We start from the raw sequence: 22,328 nt of genomic DNA, 5'->3' as shown, positions 1-22,328 counted from the left end.
GGTACTAATTAGGGAGAAACGCTTCTAATTCCTCTACTAACTCCCTCCCGGGTTCATAATAGGACACGAGTTAACTCGACCTACCTCCCTCCAGGTTCGTAAGTCGGACTCCCTAACACAACAATTAATACCCGAGAACAAGCGCTATTCTCAAAGTACCCAAGTATTCGTCAAGGTCATTAAGTCTACGATAGATCTCGATTATCCCAAAGGTGAAGTTCAAACCGATATTAATAGGCATCCTCCTGAAGTTCTCCCTCCCAGGTTCAATTCGAGTCGGCAAATGGACTAAAAGGGGTAGTCTAATCTTAAACTAATCAATTTCCATTGATATAAAAGGTCAAGAATCAACAAAGGTCCTAAATGGAGTATAAACAAGTTAATTGAGCAATCAGGGTTTCTATTATTTATACATGGACCTTACAAGCACGCAAAACGAGGTCATTTGGTGGAGTCCACGAGTCAACCGTGAAAGTAGCACGGTAAAATGTACTCGCACGGTGGCAACGCTACTGTCTTCAACTCGCACAGTGGAAGTTGTCTGGCATGGTTGTGTGGGAAATATCGGTATATTTCATCAAGAAAATTTCGGATTATAACGAAATTATGAAATATGAAATTGCTAGTCATAAACGAATTGTATAAACAAAAGAATAGAGATTTAGAATTAACCTTTGGTCCTAGCAATTTGGCCTAAGAACAAATATCGAGATCGATATTCTCCTAATCGTTGCACCCAAAATGCTTTGAGAAATGCCCTTGTTCTTGCTAAAAAGAGATCCCTAAAATTGTTAATTATTTTTAGGGTTTTTGTGATGAGAGAATTAGGTCAAAAATAAGTGAGAAAAAAGATTCTCTCTTTTCTCTTTTAATCGTCCAAGGGAGAGCGAATAGGGAAGATTTTTTCTTCCTTTTTTTTTCTTCACTTAAACTGTGTGGCCCAACCAAAAATAAGGAGAAAAATCTTCTTATTTTTAGGTTGTTATGAAAATGTATAAAATGTGTATTATTTATCAATTGTCATTTATGTCGTCATGTATTAATAAGTCCACACACAACAGTTTGTAGTCGATTTATTAATACCGGTCTGTCAACATTTATTATGACAATTTCGCATAATATATACATTAACTATAAATATAACATATTTATAATTTTCTTATTAAATATAACCATTTACGTTTAATTACGAATTAACCTCTTAATTCGTTTAAGCTAACATTATATACATTAATTAAATATAACATTTTATATTCAATTTACGAATTAACAATTAATTCGTCTCAGCTGATATTATTCAATTGTATTAAATAATCGTCTCATCATCACATTGACTAACTTTTTAGTCAAATACATGGACTAACCTTTTAGTCATATAAGGCATCAATGTGATTATATTTTCATATAATCACATATCTCAAACACATCCTTTAGGTGTGACTTTTAGGGACCAGTTAATCACCGCCATCACTATGATAATAACGTCAAACTTCTAGCAAGCCAACCGTTATTAGTAAACGTTAATCAACTGATAAAATACTAAGTATACCCTGTGAACCTATAAGAGATTTATACATGTTATCACACTAACTGTGGAGGACACTAGCTCCAACAATCTCCCACTTGTCCTCACAAGTGTATGTGCGATAACCGATCCTTATATCCTTAATTTCTCCCACTCAATGTAAAACAATTTGCAAAATCCGTATTCACAAAGGTCGTATTTTACAAGTGATCAATATCAAGAGTGATTTTCCCGACTAGAGAGTAACTTAACTGATAAATGAATCATCATTCGAGCATGGCCATGCATTTCAGTTACAACTCCTCGAGTGGCCCTGAGAAATGACAAAACCTGATAACGGTTGGATATTTTCTTCAACTCGAATCCTGCAGATATAAGCACAGTATGAAATGACCCAGTAAAAATCTGCTTAGCCTCCTGTTATGGTCGACTATGAGAAAGAAACCAAAGTCACCCAAAAACTGCCTTAATCTCAAGAGACAGTCGATAGTCAAAAGAATCGACTCTAGGAACACAATGGACGTCCAATCCATGACCTGGCACCGAATGTTTTTAAACATTTAGGACTCTATTACGTTGTCACAATATCCTACGAGGTATCGTTATAACTCGCATCTGTGATCGATCAGCCAACCGATTGACTTATTACTCTGTTTCATTGTTGGTTGTCTTGAATTCACATCTTACCGCTTGTGCTATCAGGTCTCCCTGTGGTGACCGCAGGATTAACCCTACACCTGCCCCCCTTTGGTTGGAGGCTCCGTTAATATGCATTTCCCAGACCTCTGCCTCCTTGCTCCCTTCTAGGGTGAGGATTTCCTCATTTGCCAGATTTTGGATGGCCTGGCTAAAATCTGACACAAAGTCGGCCAGTGCTTGCGATTTGATTGCTGTTATGGGGTCATACTGGATATGGTACCCACTAAGGTGTACAGACCATTTCGACATTCTGCCTGACAGTTTAGGCTTCCTCATGATAGATTTTAGCGGGTAGTTGGTCACAACATGTATTATGTGGGACTCAAAATAGGGGCACAGCTTGTGAGATGCTACTACTAATGCTAGTACTAATTTTTCAAGAGATGTGTACCTGGTCTCTGCCGGCAGCAGAGACTTGCTTACGTAGTATACTGGCTTTCTGCTCCTTTTCCTGCTCTCTGACTAGAACAGCGCTCACTGCCACCTCTATGACGGCCAGGTATAGGAATAGTGGTTCTCCTGGTTCCGGTTTTGACAGCAACGGCGGGCTGCTGAGGTAGTGCTTCAGCTCTCTGAATGCTTGCTCGTGATCCGCGGTCCACTCAAACTTCCGACTCTTTCTTAGTATGTCGTAAAACAGCCTGCACTTATCTGAAGATCTTGAGATGAACCTGCTCAAAGCTGCTACCTTTCCAGTTAGTCTCTGAACATCCTTAGACTTTTCAGGTGACTCTAGTTGAAAGACGGCTTTGATCTGCTCAATGCTGGCCTCTATCCCTCTTTGAGTTACAATGTAGCCTAAGAATTTGCCAGAAGATACTCCGAAGGTGCATTTAGATGGATTTAGCTTCATTTTGTATTCCCTCAGGGTGTTGAATGTTTCTGCCAGGTACCGCATGTGATCTTTGGCTTTTTCTGATTTTACCACCATGTCATCAATATATACATCCATAGTTCTTCCTATCTGCTCTTTGAACATGCGGTTAACCAGCCTTTGATATGTGGAGCCTGCGTTCTTTAGGCCGAATGGCATGACGTTGTAGCAATATATTCCTCTCTCAGACATGAATGCTGTCTTCTCTTGATCTGCAGGATCCATCTTTATCTGATTATACCCACTCCATGCGTCCTAGAATGTCAACATCTCATGTCCAGCTGTCGCATCCACCATTGCATCAATATGAGGCAGCGGGAAGGGATCTTTAGGGCATGCCTTATTGAGGTCGATGAAGTCCACACATACTCTCCACTTTCCATTCTTCTTAGGTACTACCACCACGTTAGACAGCCATTCTGGATATTTTACTTTTCTTATTTTCTTTGCCGCCAGAAGACTATCCACCTCTTGGTTGATCACGATGTTTCTTTCTGCTGCAAACTTTCTTCTTCTCTGTTGGATAGGTTTACACTTTGGGTCCACACTGAGCTTATGCGTTATGATAAACGGATCTATTCCTATCATGTCATCGTGTGACCATGCAAAATAGTCCATGTTATCCTACAGAAATTTGATTAATTGTTGTCTCAAGTTTCCTGTGCATCCAGCTCCAATTAGCACAGTTCTTTCTGGGTGCAGCTTGCCCAGGTTAATTTGATCTAGCTCTTCTGCTGGGGGCTTGATGTATTCATCCTGGACAGGCTGCTTCTGTAATTACTATGCGGGAGGGCTGGCAGTGCATTTTAGTGCCTTCCTATAGCAACCTCTAGCTTCCTCCTGATCTCCTCTTATTGTCTCTACTCCCCATGGTGTGGGGAACTTTATACATTGGTGATATGTTGAGGGGACTGCTTTCATCTGGTGTAGCCACGGCTTTCCCAGGATGACATTGTAGGTGGAGGGTCCGTCTATAACCAGATACCTGACTTGCTTGTTGACTCCTCCCACATAGGTTGGGATGACTATCTCGCCCAGTGAGTTGGCTGTCTCCCCACTGAAACCTACTAGCGGAATAGTCTTCTTCTGCAAATCCTTCTCGCTGAATCCCATGTTTTCTATGGTTTTCAGCATGATCAGGTTGACCGAGTGTAGATACCTCATTTCTGCACCTCTCGCAAACCACCCGGTGATGATTGGGCCGCATGTTTGGTATGCGGAACGATTTGTGACAATTCGTAAGATTATCGTCAAGTGATTGCTCAAACAATAATGTCTACCTCTTAGTTGTCATCTACGTCCCGATACGGTCGTTTTGACAGTAATTAGAGTACATTTTGAGTCCGGGCCTAAAACCGTCTCCATTTTCTGATAACCGTTAAATCCCGAGTCAGAATGTTCTGGAATGTTCCGGATATTTCTATTCCATATTTCATTATTTTTATCTTTTAGTAAACAATTTCCCGTAATATTCACATATGATATTAAGGAAAACCGAATTATTTCCGTCCTACCATAACTTAAACACGGAAATCTTTCTTCCGCAGGAGGAAACCACTTGGGAACAGACGCAGCAGGTGCTGCGCCTCTTCCAAGAGACGCAGTGGCTGCTGCGCCTCTTCCCAGGCCCTTTTCTGCGTATTTCTCGTATCTTTTTCATATCTTTCCGAGATTCACTTCCAAAGAGTCTCCGAAACCCTAATTCCTCCGTGTGATTAGTATAAATAGGAGCCTTCGCTCCTCATATTTCTCACGCGAGTGTCCTCCCTTCTCTTCTCCCTTTGCATTCTAGACCTTTGTTCTTACTTTTTGGCGTCTACATGCTTGAACATTCGACCACGTAAGCTCAGATCCTTTTGAGTACCAGCCTCGTTTGCATGACTGACCAATTTGACCAACTCCACATCAATCAACTTAATTAATTTAATCGTTTTCCTCTTACGAGGGCACTTTCTTTGCATTCGCGTCGAGCATCACTAATCGATATCTTAGTTCTTCTCGTTTCGTCAACATGTAAGTCTGAGGGTGTATAATCTCTCCTTTATTTATTGTATTTTAATTATTGTATCACAAATGTAAGATTTATGTCGAAAATACCTCATCAAAACCGATTTCTAAACCATGCTTTAAAACTTCTTTTTACGGATTTCCAGTAGACAAACCGTCGAGAAAGGACGCAAAGAATCGCCGCGCCTCTTGAAGGAGCGCGATTCCGCCGCGCCTCTTCGTGAGGCCGCCGCATTCTCGCTTCCTTTCTTCTTCGTTAAATCTCTCGTTATTCGTCAAAATTCTTTTATTTGTTTCGTTTGTTTGTTAATTCTTCATCATGATAACATACAATTTCACATGTATATTTATAATCATCATCTTTAACATGTTTAATTCATCATAAATCCGACTTAAATCCCTTATAAGCCAATATTTGCGGGTTTTCGTCATTAAATTCAATTCCGGGTTGTAGAAATTCGATTTGTTCATATTGAGTTTCTGGAATTCGTCTTTGATATAGTTTTCATTTGTCTTTCGTCGTGTTTATCACCTATTCGTCATTAATCCATCATATTTAACCTAATTAATTGATTTAGTTTGTTCAATTTGTTAATATCTTTCACTCCTGTAATTAATTCATCTTAATATTCCGTCTCACCCATGTCTTACTATTTTCATGACCCATTCATATGTTAAATAACCTGTTAATCACTTCCATCCGAGTAAATAATTAATCGATCATTAAATTCATCAATGAATATTAACAATTCGCAATTCCGGCTTCACAGCCAGAATTCAGGTCAGGAACAAATGCAGCGTCTGCTGCGCCTATTCCAAAGGACGCAGCTCTGCTGCGCCTGTTCCGGGTTGAATTCTGTCCCTGAACTCCGTTTTTGCCTGACTTAGTTTAATTAGTTTACGTATAATTAACTATTGCTCGTATTATCACCTTCTGTTTTGTTCGTTAATTTATTCTTTTATTCGTTTTCTCAAATTATCCGTTTTAAAGGTATTTTCGACATAAATCAGTAAGTCCAATGTAATTATTGTAATTTTCCATTATTGTAATTTATGATTATTGTATTTCTTTTATTGTTTGTATGTTTTCACATGTAATTGAACACTAAATCCTACTTCGACATTAATTGTATGTTAAATTAATTGTCCACCGACTTAGTATTAATCTTCACATGCTAGGATTAAAACTTGGATGTTGCATTGCATGCATACAATCGATGATATATCGAGTATAAATGATGTCCCTAATCATTAGTAGAGGCAGCTATCGAGGCGGGCGGGATTAGGTGTTCGATCAAAAGAGCTTCCTAATACGTACCCTCACCCCTTACTCCAGATCTCCGTGAGCACCCGTGTTCATTGGCATCCACGAGAGTCATTCTAGACATAGAATGCTAAGGGTAACGATTGCTTAGTGTTCATGTCTCTACTTTGTGTCTTGACATGACACGAGGTATTCGAACGGTTCCAATTTCCCATAAAAATTGGTGGCGACTCCATACAAAAATGCAAACGCTTGTCTCTCTTTCCTCCCAAGCGCCCCCGTGGGCCCCCGCTGTCCACAGTTTGGCGACTCCGTTGGGGATAATACACTTACGTGTAGCAAGGGTGAAACTTGAACAAGGTTAGGGAATAGTTTGTACAAGACAATTGTCGGTTTTCATAACTCGGTCTTCCTAGATCGTTTTATTCGGCCTTCCTAGGCCCAACCCAACCCATTCGACCAATCGTCCCGTCTAAACGGTCCTAATTCTTATTTGGGCCTAAGGATGGATAGCGATTGACGTCATCCATACCATGATGCTTACTCTTGTTTGTATCAAGGGCCTTCACTACTTGAGGAAATGGACTAGGAATCGGCCTTACTCTTGTTTGGCACGAGCCTCTCCACAGACTTCGGGTTTGATGGTTCGGTATGGCAACCCACCCTTTAAACCAAAACCCTTTTAAACGCACTCAGCATCCCGTTATAATGCTTGTATAAATGTTTGTACCTTACGTGATCACCATTTCTAAACAAAACCATGACGATTTTTTCAAAAATCAAAACCCATTTTCAAACAAAATTTCGAAATGGGCTTTCAATTAGCGCAAAATCCGGTCAAAACTCTGTCCGTTTGTCGTGTCAAAATTCGGGCCACAAGCCCATTTCAAAACCTCACTTCGAGTCCACTCCTACAACTACACTATAGTTGACTAGGACACACATTTTCAAAAACCTTGTCTTTCATCAAAACTCACTCAACACAAGTGGCACACACCCACTTCACGAGTCAAAACATTTCTTCTTTTGGCAAGTGTGTTAGAATGGTCGATCGTGTTTTGATTCGTCGCCGATCTCTTATCCAGTTTTCAAGATGCCGGATCCAATAAACAAACCTCCACCAACTTCAAGATGGTAATGATCGAATCTTAGCCGCGCTAGCCCAATGCAAGTTACCCAAGACCAAGTCTATGACCGCCTTGAGCTCATCGAGGGCCGTATCTATGCCGTAGAGGGAAGGTTGCCTCCTCATGAAAATGAAGTACTAGGTGACTCCGATAATGAATCCAAGGATGAAAATCCTCTCATGGGGATGACTGTAGCTGAGAAAAGACTCCAATACTTAGAGGAGCAATTGATGTACCTTAAGGGGGATGACATTTATAGGGAGAACAATCGCAAGTATGAGGCCGTCAATTCCAAATTGCCAACTAACTTCAATATGACGGATATCCCTAAATTCAAGGGGCATGAGAACCCTTTGAACCACATCCGTGCCTTTAAGGATTACATGTCTATCAAAGGCATCAAACCCGAGATGTTCTTAAGGATCTTTCCTTCATCTCTTGACACTATCCCAAAGCAATGGTTCTACTCCTTAGATCATAAGAAGGTCGCTACTTGGGAAGATGCTGCAATCGAGTTTTCTAAACAATATGCGGATAATGCCGAGATCCAAGTTAACATGCGCACTCTAGAGGTTCTTACCCAAAATGACAAAGAAGGAGTCACCGACTTCCTAAGTAGGTGGATGAAGACTAGCACCCAACTAGTTGAACGCCCGGATGAGGCTACCCTTGTGGGGAAGTTTGTGGACAATCTCAAACCCATCTATGCCAATCATTTGAGATACCAAAATATCAAAACTTTCAAGGACTTAACAGTACTAGGAACAAGGATTGAAGATGACATCCGTAAAGGACTCTTGTCCAAAACGGTAGGTCGAGGATATCAAGGATCAACGAGTCGTTCATACGGCTCTACTAGCAAGACCGACGAAGTTAACCTTCTCGAGTCATCCAAGAAAAGTACCCCACCAAGGAAATTCACAAATCTGGGGGACACTTACTCCAACGCTCTAAAACGGTTAATGAAGCAAGGTAAACTCCAACCCATTGGACCTACTCCCGAACCCGAAAGGAAATCCAAATTTTGGGACGAGAATTAAATCTTGTGAATACCATAGGGGCAAGGGGCACGACACAGAAAAATGCTACAAGTTGAAAAACGTGCTTCAAGACATGATTGAAGATGGTCGATTGCTAATACCACCGGGAGGTAAACCCAACAACACTCAGAATCCTCTTGGAGTTCTAGTGATCACAAGTGATGAATCTACCTTAGATTGCTCACACCTCATTTCTCCAATCGAAAATGAAATTTATGCAATCGAGAATGAAGGGCTCTACTCTACTATCTCCCCTACCATTTCTGACTTCATCATATGGGCAAGAAGTGTAGATGGGCAAGTTTGGGAACTAGAAAATGAGGTGACAACTTTACGCGATCCCAACGCAACACCCAAAGAACATGTGCCACTAATCTTCTCCCAAAATGCTACTATGCAAGAAGTAGTCACCGTGGTTGATAAACTAGTTGACCAAATCATACGACTGGAAGATGAAATCATGAGAATGAGGGACCTAACTGCAATCAATGGGGTTTGGGCCGACGATGATGAGGACGAGTATCTCATTGAAAACTCCCTAGTCAAAGAAATAGTCCAAAATGGTGAAGATCAAGATGTGGACCACCTAACTCGTTCGGGTCGTCCATATCAAAGCACTACTCAAAATGGTCCAACCAACGTCATCACACCAAGTGACAACGAAGATGACTCCACTGATCATTTGCTCAAGCAATTACAGAAAACGAAGGCTGATCTTTCAGTCTGGCAATTAGTAGCAAGCTCATTCCCACATCGCCAAGCTTTACTCCAAGCTTTGGCCAAACTAAATGTAGCACATAACTCGACTCCTGAAGATGTAGTCAACTTGGTCTTCCAAGAGTCACCGAAGCTAAGTAATCCTATTACTTTCTCAGACGAAGATTTGCCACCTTTTGGCGCTAGTCACAACCTAGCTCTTTACATCACTGTCATTTGTCTAAAGAAGAACGTGCCAATGACCTTGGTAGATGATGGCTCCGCGGTCAACGTCATACCCCTCAAAACGGCATACAAGCTAGGCATGAAAGAGTCGGATTGGACCCCTACCAATCAAGGTGTGCGTGCATATGACGGTACACGACGAAAGGTGGTAGGACTTGTTAACCTAACCATAGACACAGGGCCAATAGAACGAAAGGTTAACTTCCAAATAGTGGATATCGAAGCTTCCTTCAACATACTTCTGGGAAGGCCGTGGATTCACGCTTCCAAAGCGGTAACATCCACTCTTCATCAAAAGATCAAGATCCCACTAAATGGCAAAGTAGTGACGATCACTTCGTCACCCATCAAGGCAATAATCGAGAAACAGTTGAACAATCAAGTCCTTGCGGATCCCGTATACGAACTTGGGGGCTTCTAAAGCGTAAGCGTCATAGAAAGCGAATTGGCACCCTTATACTATGATCCCTACTCCAACTTGGTGGTCAAACACATACTCAAAACCCAGGGATACTTCCCTGGAATGCCTTTAAACCCTACTCGAAGAAACACCTTCGCACCATACAAGGAAGGCAACTCAAAGAGGATACCACTTGGACTAGGGTACAAACCCACTAAAGAGGAGGTTCTCGAAATGCTTGCCCAAGTCCAAAACCGTAAGCACGTAGGAGTCCAAATGCGACCCTATCTCCCTACTTTAAATGGGTACTTTTTTCAAGAAGGAAGTCTAGAACTCTTTCACGGATTTCCCGAGCCTTGGCATTATCTCAAGAGGAAGCTAGCCGGAATCGAGATCTTTCACGATTGCTACTTTATCCCTCCAGAAACGGTTCCTACCGTCAAAACCCGTCAAGCACCTTGCTTAGACGAACAAGCCGTTAGCCTATTGTTCGGAGAAGATCGATTTGTCAGGGCCGCGCAGGATGAGATCATTACCATGATACTTCAAGACGATCGCTTCAACCCCACTGCACTAATCACAGAAACCAACGCAAGACAGCAGAAAGGATGGAGAAAATCAATCAAGTGGACCAACAATCAAGGAAGACTCTTCAAGCTCACCACTGGAGAAGGAGAAATGTTCAAAGGAGAACCAGAAGACGATGAGTTCGAGTCGGAGTCGGAGTCAGAGTCGGAGTCTAGAGAAGTCATTAGAGAGTCTACTCCTGTCGTCATCCCCACTCCCTTGGTTTCTCCTAGCTTAGCCTCGAGTAGTCACAGTAGTTCGGGAAATGCCCCAACCACTGTCCCTTTGCCGCCACTGACCATGGATCAGTTGGCTTCTTTGTTTCAACTTTACTCAAATTTTAATATGAATAAATCAGGTTCTGCTTACTCTTTGTGTTATCTTGAGTGCAATTCTGTTTACGATGATACTGAGGATGACCAAGACCCAGACTCGATCGAAATACCTCTCTACATAGCCAAAGAAATACTACAGGAAGGGGAAGGGGGACCAATAATAGAGGACACCGAACCTATCAATGTAGGAACCGAACTAGAACCCCAAGAACTTAGGATAGGGACTACCTTGAGCTCTACCGAAAGGGCCGATTTCATAGACCTCCTAAATGAATTCAAAGACGTTTTCGCTTAGTCCTACAAAGACATGCCAGGGATCGACAGGGATATCGCTGAACATAGGATTCCGATTAAGCCAGGTTTCAAACCTGTGAAACAGAAGCTTCGACGAATGAGAACAGAATGGGCTCTAAAGATTAAGGAAGAAGTTGACAAACAATTCACAGCCGGGTTCATCAAAGTTTCCGAGTATTCTGACTGGGTAGCTAACATAGTACCCGTACCCAAAAAGGATGGGAGAATCCGTGTTTGTGTTGATTTTAGGGACTTGAACAAAGCAAGTCCAAAAGATGACTTCCCTCTACCTCACATCGACATATTGGTGGACAATACTGCAGACCACGCGTTACTATCTTTCATGGATGGGTATGCGGGTTATAATCAAATCAAAATGGCCATGGAAGATATGCATAAGACCGCCTTCGTCACTCAATGGGGAACCTATTGTTATACGGTCATGCCGTTTGGATTGATCAATGCCGGAGCTACATATCAACGCACCGCAACTACACTCTTACATGACATGATGCACAAAGATTTGTGAGCCTATCTTCAAGAAGCTCAAGAAAACGGACCACACCATGTGGGATGATGATTGTCAAAAGGCATTCGACCGAATCAAGGAGATATTAGCTAAGCCGCCAGTGCTCATGCCGCCACAACAAGACCAACCTCTTGGTTTATATCTCACAGTAACCGAAACAGCCATGGGTGCCATGTTGGCTCAAACTGTAGGAAGTGAAGAAAGAGCTATCTACTATCTTAGAAAGAAGTTCTTGGAGTACGAGTGCAAATACTCACAACTCGAAAAGACATGCCTCGCTCTTGTGTGGGCAACGAAGAAGCTACGCCATTACATGCTTAGCTACTCCGTCAAAATATACTCCAAAATGGATCCAGTCAAGTACCTCTTCGAGAAACCCGTCCTCAACGGACGCCTAGCAAGATGGACCCTGATGCTCTCATAATTCGACCTCAAATACGTTCAACTGAAAGTTATTAAAGGGCGCGCCGTCGCCGAGTTTTTCACAGAAAATCCCATCAATGACGCACAAACAATAGATACTTGGTCATTTCCAGACGAGGATATACTCCAAACTGATGTAGACTCCTGGGACCTTTACTTTGATGGAGCATCAAACATAAGAGGATTTGGAATAGGAGTGTTGCTCATTTCTCTTGAAGGCGAGCATACACCAATTGCTGTCAAACTCGACTTCGAGGTGACAAACAATGCTGCAGAAAACGAAGCTTGTCTCATTGGACTACAAGCGGCAGTGAGTTTAGGGATTAAAAACCTCCGAGTACATGGGGATTCATCACTGATCATCAACCAAGTTACAGGATCTTGGAAAATTCGAAGCAAAAGCCTCGCACCTTATCAGGCTAGAATAGACCAAGTCGCTCAATTCTTTGATCACGTAACCTACCTACACCTACCTCGGGAAGAAAATCAATTTGCAGACGCTCTTGCGAAACTTGCATCTTTGATTAATATGCCGGATCACATGGTGGAAATGCCCTTGTGCATCGAACGACGGTCAGAACCGGCTTATGTCCACCAAATCACCGATGAAGAGGAAATCGCGCAGGGACCCTGGTTCCAAGCAATCCTGAATTTTAAGCTTAATGGTACCTATCCACCGGATATGGACAAGAGGGGACAACGTTCAATACGCCTACTAGCTTCCCAATACGTTCTCATGCAAGGAGAATTATACAAAAGAACACCTCTTGGTGTAGTCCTGCGTTGCCTTGATCATTCACAGGCACGAAAGGTGATGGAAGAAGTCCACGATGGAGAATGCGGTCCTCACATTAGTGGGCCCATGATGGCAAAGAAAATCACACGTTTGGGGTATTATTGGGCCACAATGGAATCCGATTGCATCAAATACGTAAGACATTGCCATAATTGCCAAATCTTCGGGAATGTACAACGTGTCCCTCCTTCATTGCTCTATACAATGACATCTCCTTGGCCATTTTCTGCATGGGGAATTGACATAATCGGGAAGATAACCCCAGCCGGAACAGGAGGACACTGTTTCATCCTAGTAGCAATTGACTATTTCACCAAATGGGTAGAAGCGGCTTCCTACACTAGTCTTACAGCTAAAAATGTGGCAAAGTTCATACAAAACAACATCATCTGTCGATATGGTTGCCCACATGAGATCATTAGTGATAACGGATCACATTTCCAAGCCGAGACCGAGCAATTGCTAGCCAAATACAAGATTAAGAATCACCACTCTTCGCCATATAGACCACAGACTAACGGCGCGGTAGAGGCGGCAAACAAGAATGTTGTCACGATTCTCAAGAAAATGATTGACAACTATAGAGATTGGCCAAGCAAGATACCCTTTGCTTTGTGGGGGTATCGTACATCTGTTAGGACGCCCACTGGGGCTACTCCTTTCTATTTGACCTACGGCATGGAAGATGTACAACCAGTCGAGCTAGAAATACCATCCTTGCGTATTTTACTCGAAAGCCAAATCCCGGAAGCCGATTGGAAGAGGGACAGATATGAAGAACTCATCCTCCTGGATGAACGTAGGCTACGCGCCTTGCATAATGTCCAAACATATCAAGCACGTATCAAACGAGCTTTCAACAAAAGGGTTAGGCCAAGAAACATCAAAGAAGGAGACTTAGTTCTTAAATCGGTTAGAGCTCTTTTACCTGTCGACCCACGGGGAAAATTTAAACCTAATTGGGCCGGACCTTTTCTAGTCAAATCCATACTTCCAGGGGGTGCGGTTAGAATAACAGACCTAGACGGGAATGAGTTTTCAAACCTGACAAACCTCGACCAACTAAAACGATACTATGCCTAGAATAGGAACAAAAACGCGTCTCGCGTAACCTCACGTGTCGCTCTTGTGGCACTAAATAAACGGCCCCTGGCCAAGCTGAAATAAGCTAATGTCACTGTGCTCTTGCATTTTTGACAAATTTGTCATCCTCATATCATCAAATAAACTAATATGCACCTTCAGAGTAAGCAAAAGCTCATGCTTATTTTCTAAGTTCATTACAAGCTCTTGCTTAGAACAAATATTCTTTTACATTTACTCGAACTACGCGCAAGGGTTTGATTTCATTTTTTTAAGTGAATACGTAGGCAATCCTTCACAGGATTCAACCCATTATATCTAAAATGTAAATAGAAGGACATTTGCATTTCATTTGAAATTCGACAAGAATAATAAATAGAAAATGACAACGGTTTCATAACCATTTAACCTTTTTTATTTCATCCATTTTCTAATAATAGTAGTACGCTACATAGTAAAAATAGAATAGGCTAGGATTCTAAAAACCCCACCTTTTTATTACAGCAATAAATAATAATAATAATCAAATAATAATTAAAGACTCGGGCTATTCCTCCATCTTCCCCTTGCCCTTGTCATTCTTATCATATTTCTTGTCACGACCTCGAGCCGGATGCTCTTGCGCCACTTCAGACCTAATCACCAACGGTCTTTCTCGAGGCCTAGCCTTTCCATTCTTGCCAATCACCATTTCCGCGACAGGAGTAGTCTTCGGTTTCTTCGAAGGATGAACAACTTGAAACCCGGCTTCTTCTTCTCCCTCTGTCAGATGCTTTTCTTTCTCTTTCTCTACCTCGCGTACCTTGTAGTCAACAGGCTCGCGTCTCCTCAGTCTCTCGCGCTCTTCCGGAGTAGTAGCCTTTCTCCATCTCAGATAAGAATCCGACACCCACAAAGCATTGGCGGAGAAATTCAAGAACCACATGTTTCTTTGGGCCCATTTAATGGCCCACTCTCTTCGGCTCTCCGTAGTAAGCGCCATAGCAGTCTGCGGGACGGTATCAAGCTTCGGGATCGTCTGTTTCAGCCCAACTTGTCTCATCAGCCTTTCCGGGAAGATGCACACCATAAACTCCAAGCCAGGAATGCGCACGGACCTAGTAGGATCCAGAGAAGACACTCCAGTGACGGATTTGAGGTGCCACCACGATACGACCCACCTAATCAACGGGCCATCGTCAGTCTTCAGTTTATTCTTCCAGTAATCACAGACCCGAGTGAAGTCTACCATGTACAACCTCGTCCTCATCGCAATCGATCGGGCATGATAGGAGAGCACATGAACTGGGGGCTCGATCAATCGGAGCCGTTCCATAAGCCAAACCTACCAAAAGCGGGTATTAAAAAAAAAAAACAAAAACAAAAACAACAAAAAAAAACGAAAACAAAAAATAAAGAAGAAAACAAAAAGAAAAATGTCTTTTACCTGCAAAATGACGGGACTTCCCAAATACGGTAGGTCGCGGTTAGATTTCCTATTATCCAAGCCCAAAAGAATCTCTCCTAAGCATAAGCAAGCTCGGTTCCTGCGCAGCTCCATTTGCTCAACAAGGCCCAGAAGACGGGGGTCACCTCTCAAGTCTTCATCAACATGCCCTTGGAAGACATACACATGTAACAAGCAAAAGCCAAACGCCCTCCGCCTAGCGACATGAGAAACGGTGGGGTCAGCTCTGTTGATGAATCAATCTATGAAGTCCAGCATTCTCACGCCTTTCGAGGTAACTAGACGGTCCACCTCAAGTCTAGTCAACCCAAGCAAGTCTCTAAATTTGCTCTTGTACCCTTGCGAAGTAGAAGGAATGGCAGGCAAGTGTTTAGGATCCCACCCACCAATGGCGGCAATTTCTTCAGGAAATGGGCAAATATCACCTCCAGGGAACGCAAAAACATGGTAATTCGGGTCCCAATAGTCAAGATAAGCATCCAAGAACGGTTTAACAACCTTGATGAGTTTTAAACTCAACAATGACCCAAAATTATAAGCACCCATATCATGCTTCTCCATGTTCGAAAATTCGTTGGTCCATTCCTTCAAACGAATCTCCAAAGTATTCATGATGAAGAGTTTATTTTGAGAATTTTATGTAATAAGACGAAGAAGAGATGGAAGATTTGTGTGAATAAAAGCTCCATCGACGTTTCTATTTATACTAATTTCTGTTTCCAAAAATCCGTCAGAACAGAACACCTTGGGAACAGGCGCAGCACCTGCTGCGCCTCTTCAAAGGGACGCGACTCATCTGCGCCTCTTCCTCAGCTTCACTTCTGTGATTTTCCGCGTTGGATCTTTCCTAATTCCATGACGAATAATTTCCTATTCCTACGGGTTATTATTTTGGTAAATACGAGAAGATTACCATGTTTCAGGTTTCCTAATTTCGCGGGCACTCATTTCGAGGCGACATCGACATTTTTGCCATTTTATCACACTTGTATATTTTCATTTTAGGAAGTATTTTTCATTTTAATTCATCATTTTAGAGAATAATTTTCGTTTTAATTCATTTTAGTTTTATATTTCTCATTTAATTCATTTATTTTACCGAATCTCAACATTTATATATTAATTTCAATTTCTTAATTTCATTTCTACATTTCTAACTTATAGATTTCTATTTTTTACTTTTTTTAGGGGGTAACCCTCCCTACCGTCCGGTCATATCCGGCAAAATTTTTGCATTTTTTTTGCATTATTTTGAGTCACTCGTTTTGCGCTAATTAAGGCCATATGTATATATAAATGTATGCTTTGCGTGTTTTCTATGTAAATTTCGGCAGCATGACGGCGTAAACCGTCATCTACCAAACCTGTTCAAAGCTAACCTGCAGATACAAGCAACACAACCCAGCATCAAAGGCACTCAGGCCGTCGTATATACACCAAACAAAGGAAATGTACAAAAACTGGGGGCTCGAGCCCCAAACAAAGTCCGAAAATGTTCAAAATGATGGTCCAAATGTACAAAATACAACCAACAAACAAAAAAAAGCTACACAAAACTACTGCTGGTCCCCCTCCAACTCTGCAACTCTTGCCGCAAGAACGGCAATCTCGGCGTCCCGAACCTCGAGCTCCCTCAACAAGCGAGCTGTCTCCTCTCGAGACTGGGTCAACTCTCGCTCCAGCTCGCGGTCACCCTGTGAACAACAATAAATTGGCTCGTGTCAATCGTTTCAAGAAAAGTTGGAAAATCAAAAATTCAAAAATGAAATAGGCACAAGGTTCATACCTGACGGCCTCGACCGCCGACAAGTGCCTCGACGGCAGTAGCTCGCAGCCGGTTGGCCACCCTCCACAATGCCACAAACCGAGACGGCACAACCTGCATTTTCAAAAAGAAATTCTCAACAATCGAAAAAACTCCATCAAATGTGTTCTTACACAAAATTTATGCAAAGTTAGAGTGTTTACCCTCCGAATCAGATGCTGCCAGTCGTCCAGGCCAGCATCCGTCACAGCTACGTCAAAGTCACGTAGCTCGGAGATCGTCGTCCTCCCGGTCGCGTCAGTGTACTCGAGGGTCTCGGGGTACTCTGGGGCTCGATGCCCGCCGCCTCGACCTCCTGCAAAGACAAATGGTTCTCATTAATCGATGATCTTTAATCATAATTCTCAAAATCAAATCAAGAGGAAGAATAAAAGATGCTCACCACTACCGGCCATTACGCCAACCTCCCGTAAAGGAACGCCGAGTAGTCCTCGCCAGGAAGAAGAAGGGCGTCACCACTGGCACCAGCCAAGTCCGCCTCCCTCTCAGCCTAAGAAGGCTCCCTAAACATCGTCCTAGGAGGATCGACGGGAACCGTCAACACGTCCCGAGAGCACTGACGAGCCAAGCGCTCGCCCAAGTACCACACATGACCTATCGACGTCCTCAACAGCAGTCGGCTCGAGCTCCTGGGTCGAAGGACCTCAGTCACGAAAGGAGGCGCTCCAGCGTACTCCACCCAAGGTCTGGGCACCCACTGTGACAAGATAAACGAGGATCATCCCTATGATTAATTGAAAGACAATATAAGAAGCAAGTGAATATAAGTAGGATACTTACGCTGTCCAGCTGAAGAGCGTTCACGTCCCGCCGGTAGATGTTGTGAGAAGAACGCTTGCTCTTCATCCTGCACATCACCTAATCCCTCACCACGGGATAGGCCTTCTCCAGCGGCTCCGTCCTCTTGGGCGCGAGGCTCGGGAAGTAGGAGTAGACCCACGCCTGTAAAGCAAAATAATCAATGACGATCTTTCGTGATTTGATAAAGAAAGGAATTAACTTTGGTCTAAAGGAAGGTTCATACCTCCAGCAGTAGTCCAGGTCCGACAGCACCAGGAGAAGTCCCCTTCTCCATCAACTCCGGACGAACCATGGCCCTCATGAAGCGGATGAGGACCGCAAAACCAGCAGTGACCCAGTCCCAACGCCCTAGGGAACTCAGGTCAGAGAGGAAGGGAAGAAGCTTCATCGACAGCCTCTCGCCCTTGTCTCCGAGGTAAATCAAAGACAGAAACCACCAGAGCCACAAACGAGCTCTCTGCTCAGCTGTGCAGGGAGGAGAAGCCGTCTCCCTCCCGTCAATCGTCACCAGCGCCGGGATCTTTCCCGCAAAGTAGTCTCGAACGTAGGAGTGATAAGGGGGTAGAGGTCGTCGTACCCGATCAAACAATTTACTCAACTAGTAGCAGGGTAGTCGAGGTCGAACCACAAGGAGATCAAGTTTGAGTATTAGTTTTGTCTTAGACTATAAGTTAGCTACGTGAATCATGAAATTAATTAATATTAAACTAATTAACTAAATTAAACTAATTAAGACTACTAAACTAAATAAACAAGTAATGAAATAAATATTTAAGCAATAAGGAAAGCCTAGGGTCCGATTTATCCACTAACATGCTCATCTACCATCATAAATCCCGTTAATTAATCGTTAGGGTAATAGTCAAGGGGAAAACGCCTCTAATTCGCCTATTAACTCCCTCCCGGACTCATAATAGGGCACTAGTAGTATCGACTCAACTCCCTCCCGGGCTCATGACTCGATTTCCCCAACTCAAATATTGGTCAAGGTCATTAAGACTACGATAGATTCCCGGTCATCCCACTCCCTTTCCCAAGGGTCGATTTCAAACCGAAAATTAAAGGCACCCTTCTCAAGTTCTCCCTCCCGGGTTCAACTCAAGTTGGCGACTAGTCTAAGTTAGGTGGTCCGACTTCTAACCTAGTCAACTCTCGTCGACGGTCAAGGGTCAAAAGTCAACAACAATCCCAAGTGAAACATAACAAGTCAAATCCTTTAATTAACCCAAACCAATTACCCAACAACTAATCAAAATAGGAATTTAGTCATCTAACACTAAACACATTTATAATTATTCTAAACATAAAATTAAACAAAGTAAAGTGATAAAGATTGAAACTTTAACTAATCTAATGACTAAACATAAATAAATTAACACTAAACATGGTAAGAGCAATAAAGACTAAAACTTTAGCTAATTAAAGTAATTAAACTAATTAAATACATAACAATAATTAAATAACAATAAGAGAAAGAGAAAGAAGAAATGATACCAAACTTGTATTAAAAGAGATTAAGATTGTAGATCTTCATACAATTTGTAAACTTGAATAGATAAAACTAATCTAAGCTAAGAATAATGAAGGTAAGATTAGAATTTTATTGGAATTTTTGGAAGAACAAACTAAATTACCCTAGTCTACTCTCCAGTTCCCGTCTCTCTGCTTGTGCCCCCCCGAATAATCCCCAAAATGAGAGCTGCCTTTTTTCTTTTTGTTCCTCCTCCGATCTCGTTTTCTGCCTCCCAACCCAAAACAAAAGTGGAGCCCCTTCCTTGCCTTTCCGTCTTTTCTTTTTGTTTCCAACCAAAGTCAAACCCTCTTCTTCAATTTGTTGGGTCTTTCTTGCGGGTCAACTAATAATTAGGCAGGCCAAGTTGAATAATAAAAGCCATTGTCACAAAAACAAGGACCTTGTGCTCACAAGCCCAACATAACGGTCACGAGAAATAATTTTCGAGATCCGTCTTGATCGCTTTATTACTCGAATTTGGTACCTATAAAATGAGAAATACGAGAGCAGTACCAAATTCCAAAAAGTAATATAGAATAGCAATATTTAAAACTAATCGGGCAAAGCGCTATATAAGACAAAAATGGGTAAATAGCGTTAACTCGAGTTATTAATTCGGTCGAATAAGAGATAAAATGCGGGTTAAAAAGACGTAAAACAAAGTGTTATCAAATCTCCCCACACTTATCTCTTACTCGTCCTCGAGTAAGCTCTAGAATGGTCAAAAAAGCTAATCAAATTGGACCTCTAATAATAAAAGTGGATGCACGATATAAGCATCACTTAATTATTCTACTATAATATCCGAATGAGTATTAGCGCACTCAACGCCCTTTCAACTCACGTAATTTCACTTATGAGGGAAAAGCAAAATTCGCAAGGCAAGTAAGGTCTTGCACAAAACTCAGACACATCCAATAATTAGGCACAAAGAAGCAAATAAGGATGCATCAACAAAATGAATAGCCACTTTCCTCATCTAAGTGGCAGAGTCAAATAAGAGGGAACAAATATAAGGGCATATACTCCGTCACAAATACTAGTTCAACAAACCACTAAGTTTAAAAGAATGAAACCAAATCACCTCCAAATGGTGTTAAACTAGACTACTTTCGTCCTCAATTTCCAAATGCTTTCGTCAAGAGCGATCGGATGGCGTGGAATGATAATCCCCATGAAACTAGTGGCATATGACATGACTAGTTTCGAATTCTCTACAAAAGTAAAGGTCATGGATCGTCCCAAGCTCGACAAGGTGGCATAACAAAAAGGTTTTTGGGAATGAAGTGCTCAAGTCATTGTACAAAAAGGTGGATTTGACTATCATTCAAAATTTGACCTCATTTCAACATCCGCATTTCACATTTCAAAACTTTAAGATGGGGTTTGTCCCTTCCTTGCTAATGTCCTTTGCTTTCGCCAATCGCTTATTAGGCAACCGGTTAACCTCTAGACAATAGCTTTTCGGGGTGATAGTCACTCTGTCTTTGGGCGGTTGAATTCACAACCGTGTGGGGGCCCAATTCAATGGATCCCTCTCCAAAGCACATCGAAGTGGTACGCCTCCATCAAAACAACTAACTTCACAAAATTTGAACATTTCAACACACTTTGAGGTGTCATTGGCATTTAAAAAATTTCCACATCACAAAATCTTTGAAATGAGCACTTTAAACTTATTCATGAAAAATATTTTTTTGGTTGTCATACCGCCAAGTCAATCAAGGTCACCAAGACAAGTTAACCAAGTCCATATCGCATCACGGGGTTGGATAGGTGACTCACATGCAAACCCTTGACTAGGCTTTGGATCATGGGTCAAAAGACACTAGTATGACACAACCTAGGGTGTTTTAAATCCATTATAGTAGACAAAGTCTTAAGTTGAAAAAGTATTTGTAACGGCCCTAAACGCTCTTGTCAAAGTTCCCAATTAGGCACTTTTCCAAAACATTTCCCTTAATGCAACTATATGCTATGAATGCAACTAGTATATACATGTTATAGTGCAAGTGCAACTATCAAACTATATGCCAAGTAAAGTAATGCAATCTAACCCTAGCAACACATAGGCACACATCACCAAGTTCCAAAATTGGAACATCCTCCTCAACATACAAAGCCCAACCTCCTCAATTATAAATAAGAGAAAAGAGAGGGAGAAAGGAGAAGAGATAGGAACGATTATACCAAGCGTCTTCTAACTCTTTAGCATATGCCTCCGATGTTCCAAATGTACCTATACACTTTATTTCACAAATAACAATATATACAACACATGTATGGAAAGTTTCCTCCCCACACTTATTCTTTTACATAAAGGAATGCAAATAAATAAAAGCATGTTTTTGTAATTTTGAAATTTTTCTTTTTTTTTTTTTTTTTGATTTTAAGGAATAAATCCCCTCCCCACACTTAAAATGTACATTGTCCTCAATGGACCAAGTGTAGGGAGGAAATAAGAAAGGTTAAACATGTTTTTGTGTTTTCGGAAAATTTTTCAAAAAGAAAAAGAGCATAAAAAGAAAGCTTGGGTTGCCTCCCAAGAAGCGCGGTTTTAAGGAAACCGCCAAACCTACAAGTGGATCCATTAACTAGCCAGGATCCCACAATCTATGGCCAAGGCCACTCATTGCCTTTATCTTATCAAAGAAGCTCAAATCTTTCCAAATTTCTTGGTTTTGATCATTCTCCTCATCATTTTCAAACTCAACCACATAAAATATTTCCTCCTTTATTGGAGGAGAATGATCAAAACCAACAACTAAGGGACAATCAACAACATAGGAGACTCGATTAGTCACCTTGTCCCTCACTCTTACTTTCTTAACTTTTTC

This window comes from Silene latifolia, chromosome 8 (genome assembly GCF_048544455.1).
Source record: "Silene latifolia isolate original U9 population chromosome 8, ASM4854445v1, whole genome shotgun sequence".
In the NCBI taxonomy this organism is placed as follows: Eukaryota; Viridiplantae; Streptophyta; class Magnoliopsida; order Caryophyllales; family Caryophyllaceae; genus Silene; species Silene latifolia.
Note: the sequence above shows the minus strand (reverse complement) of the source record.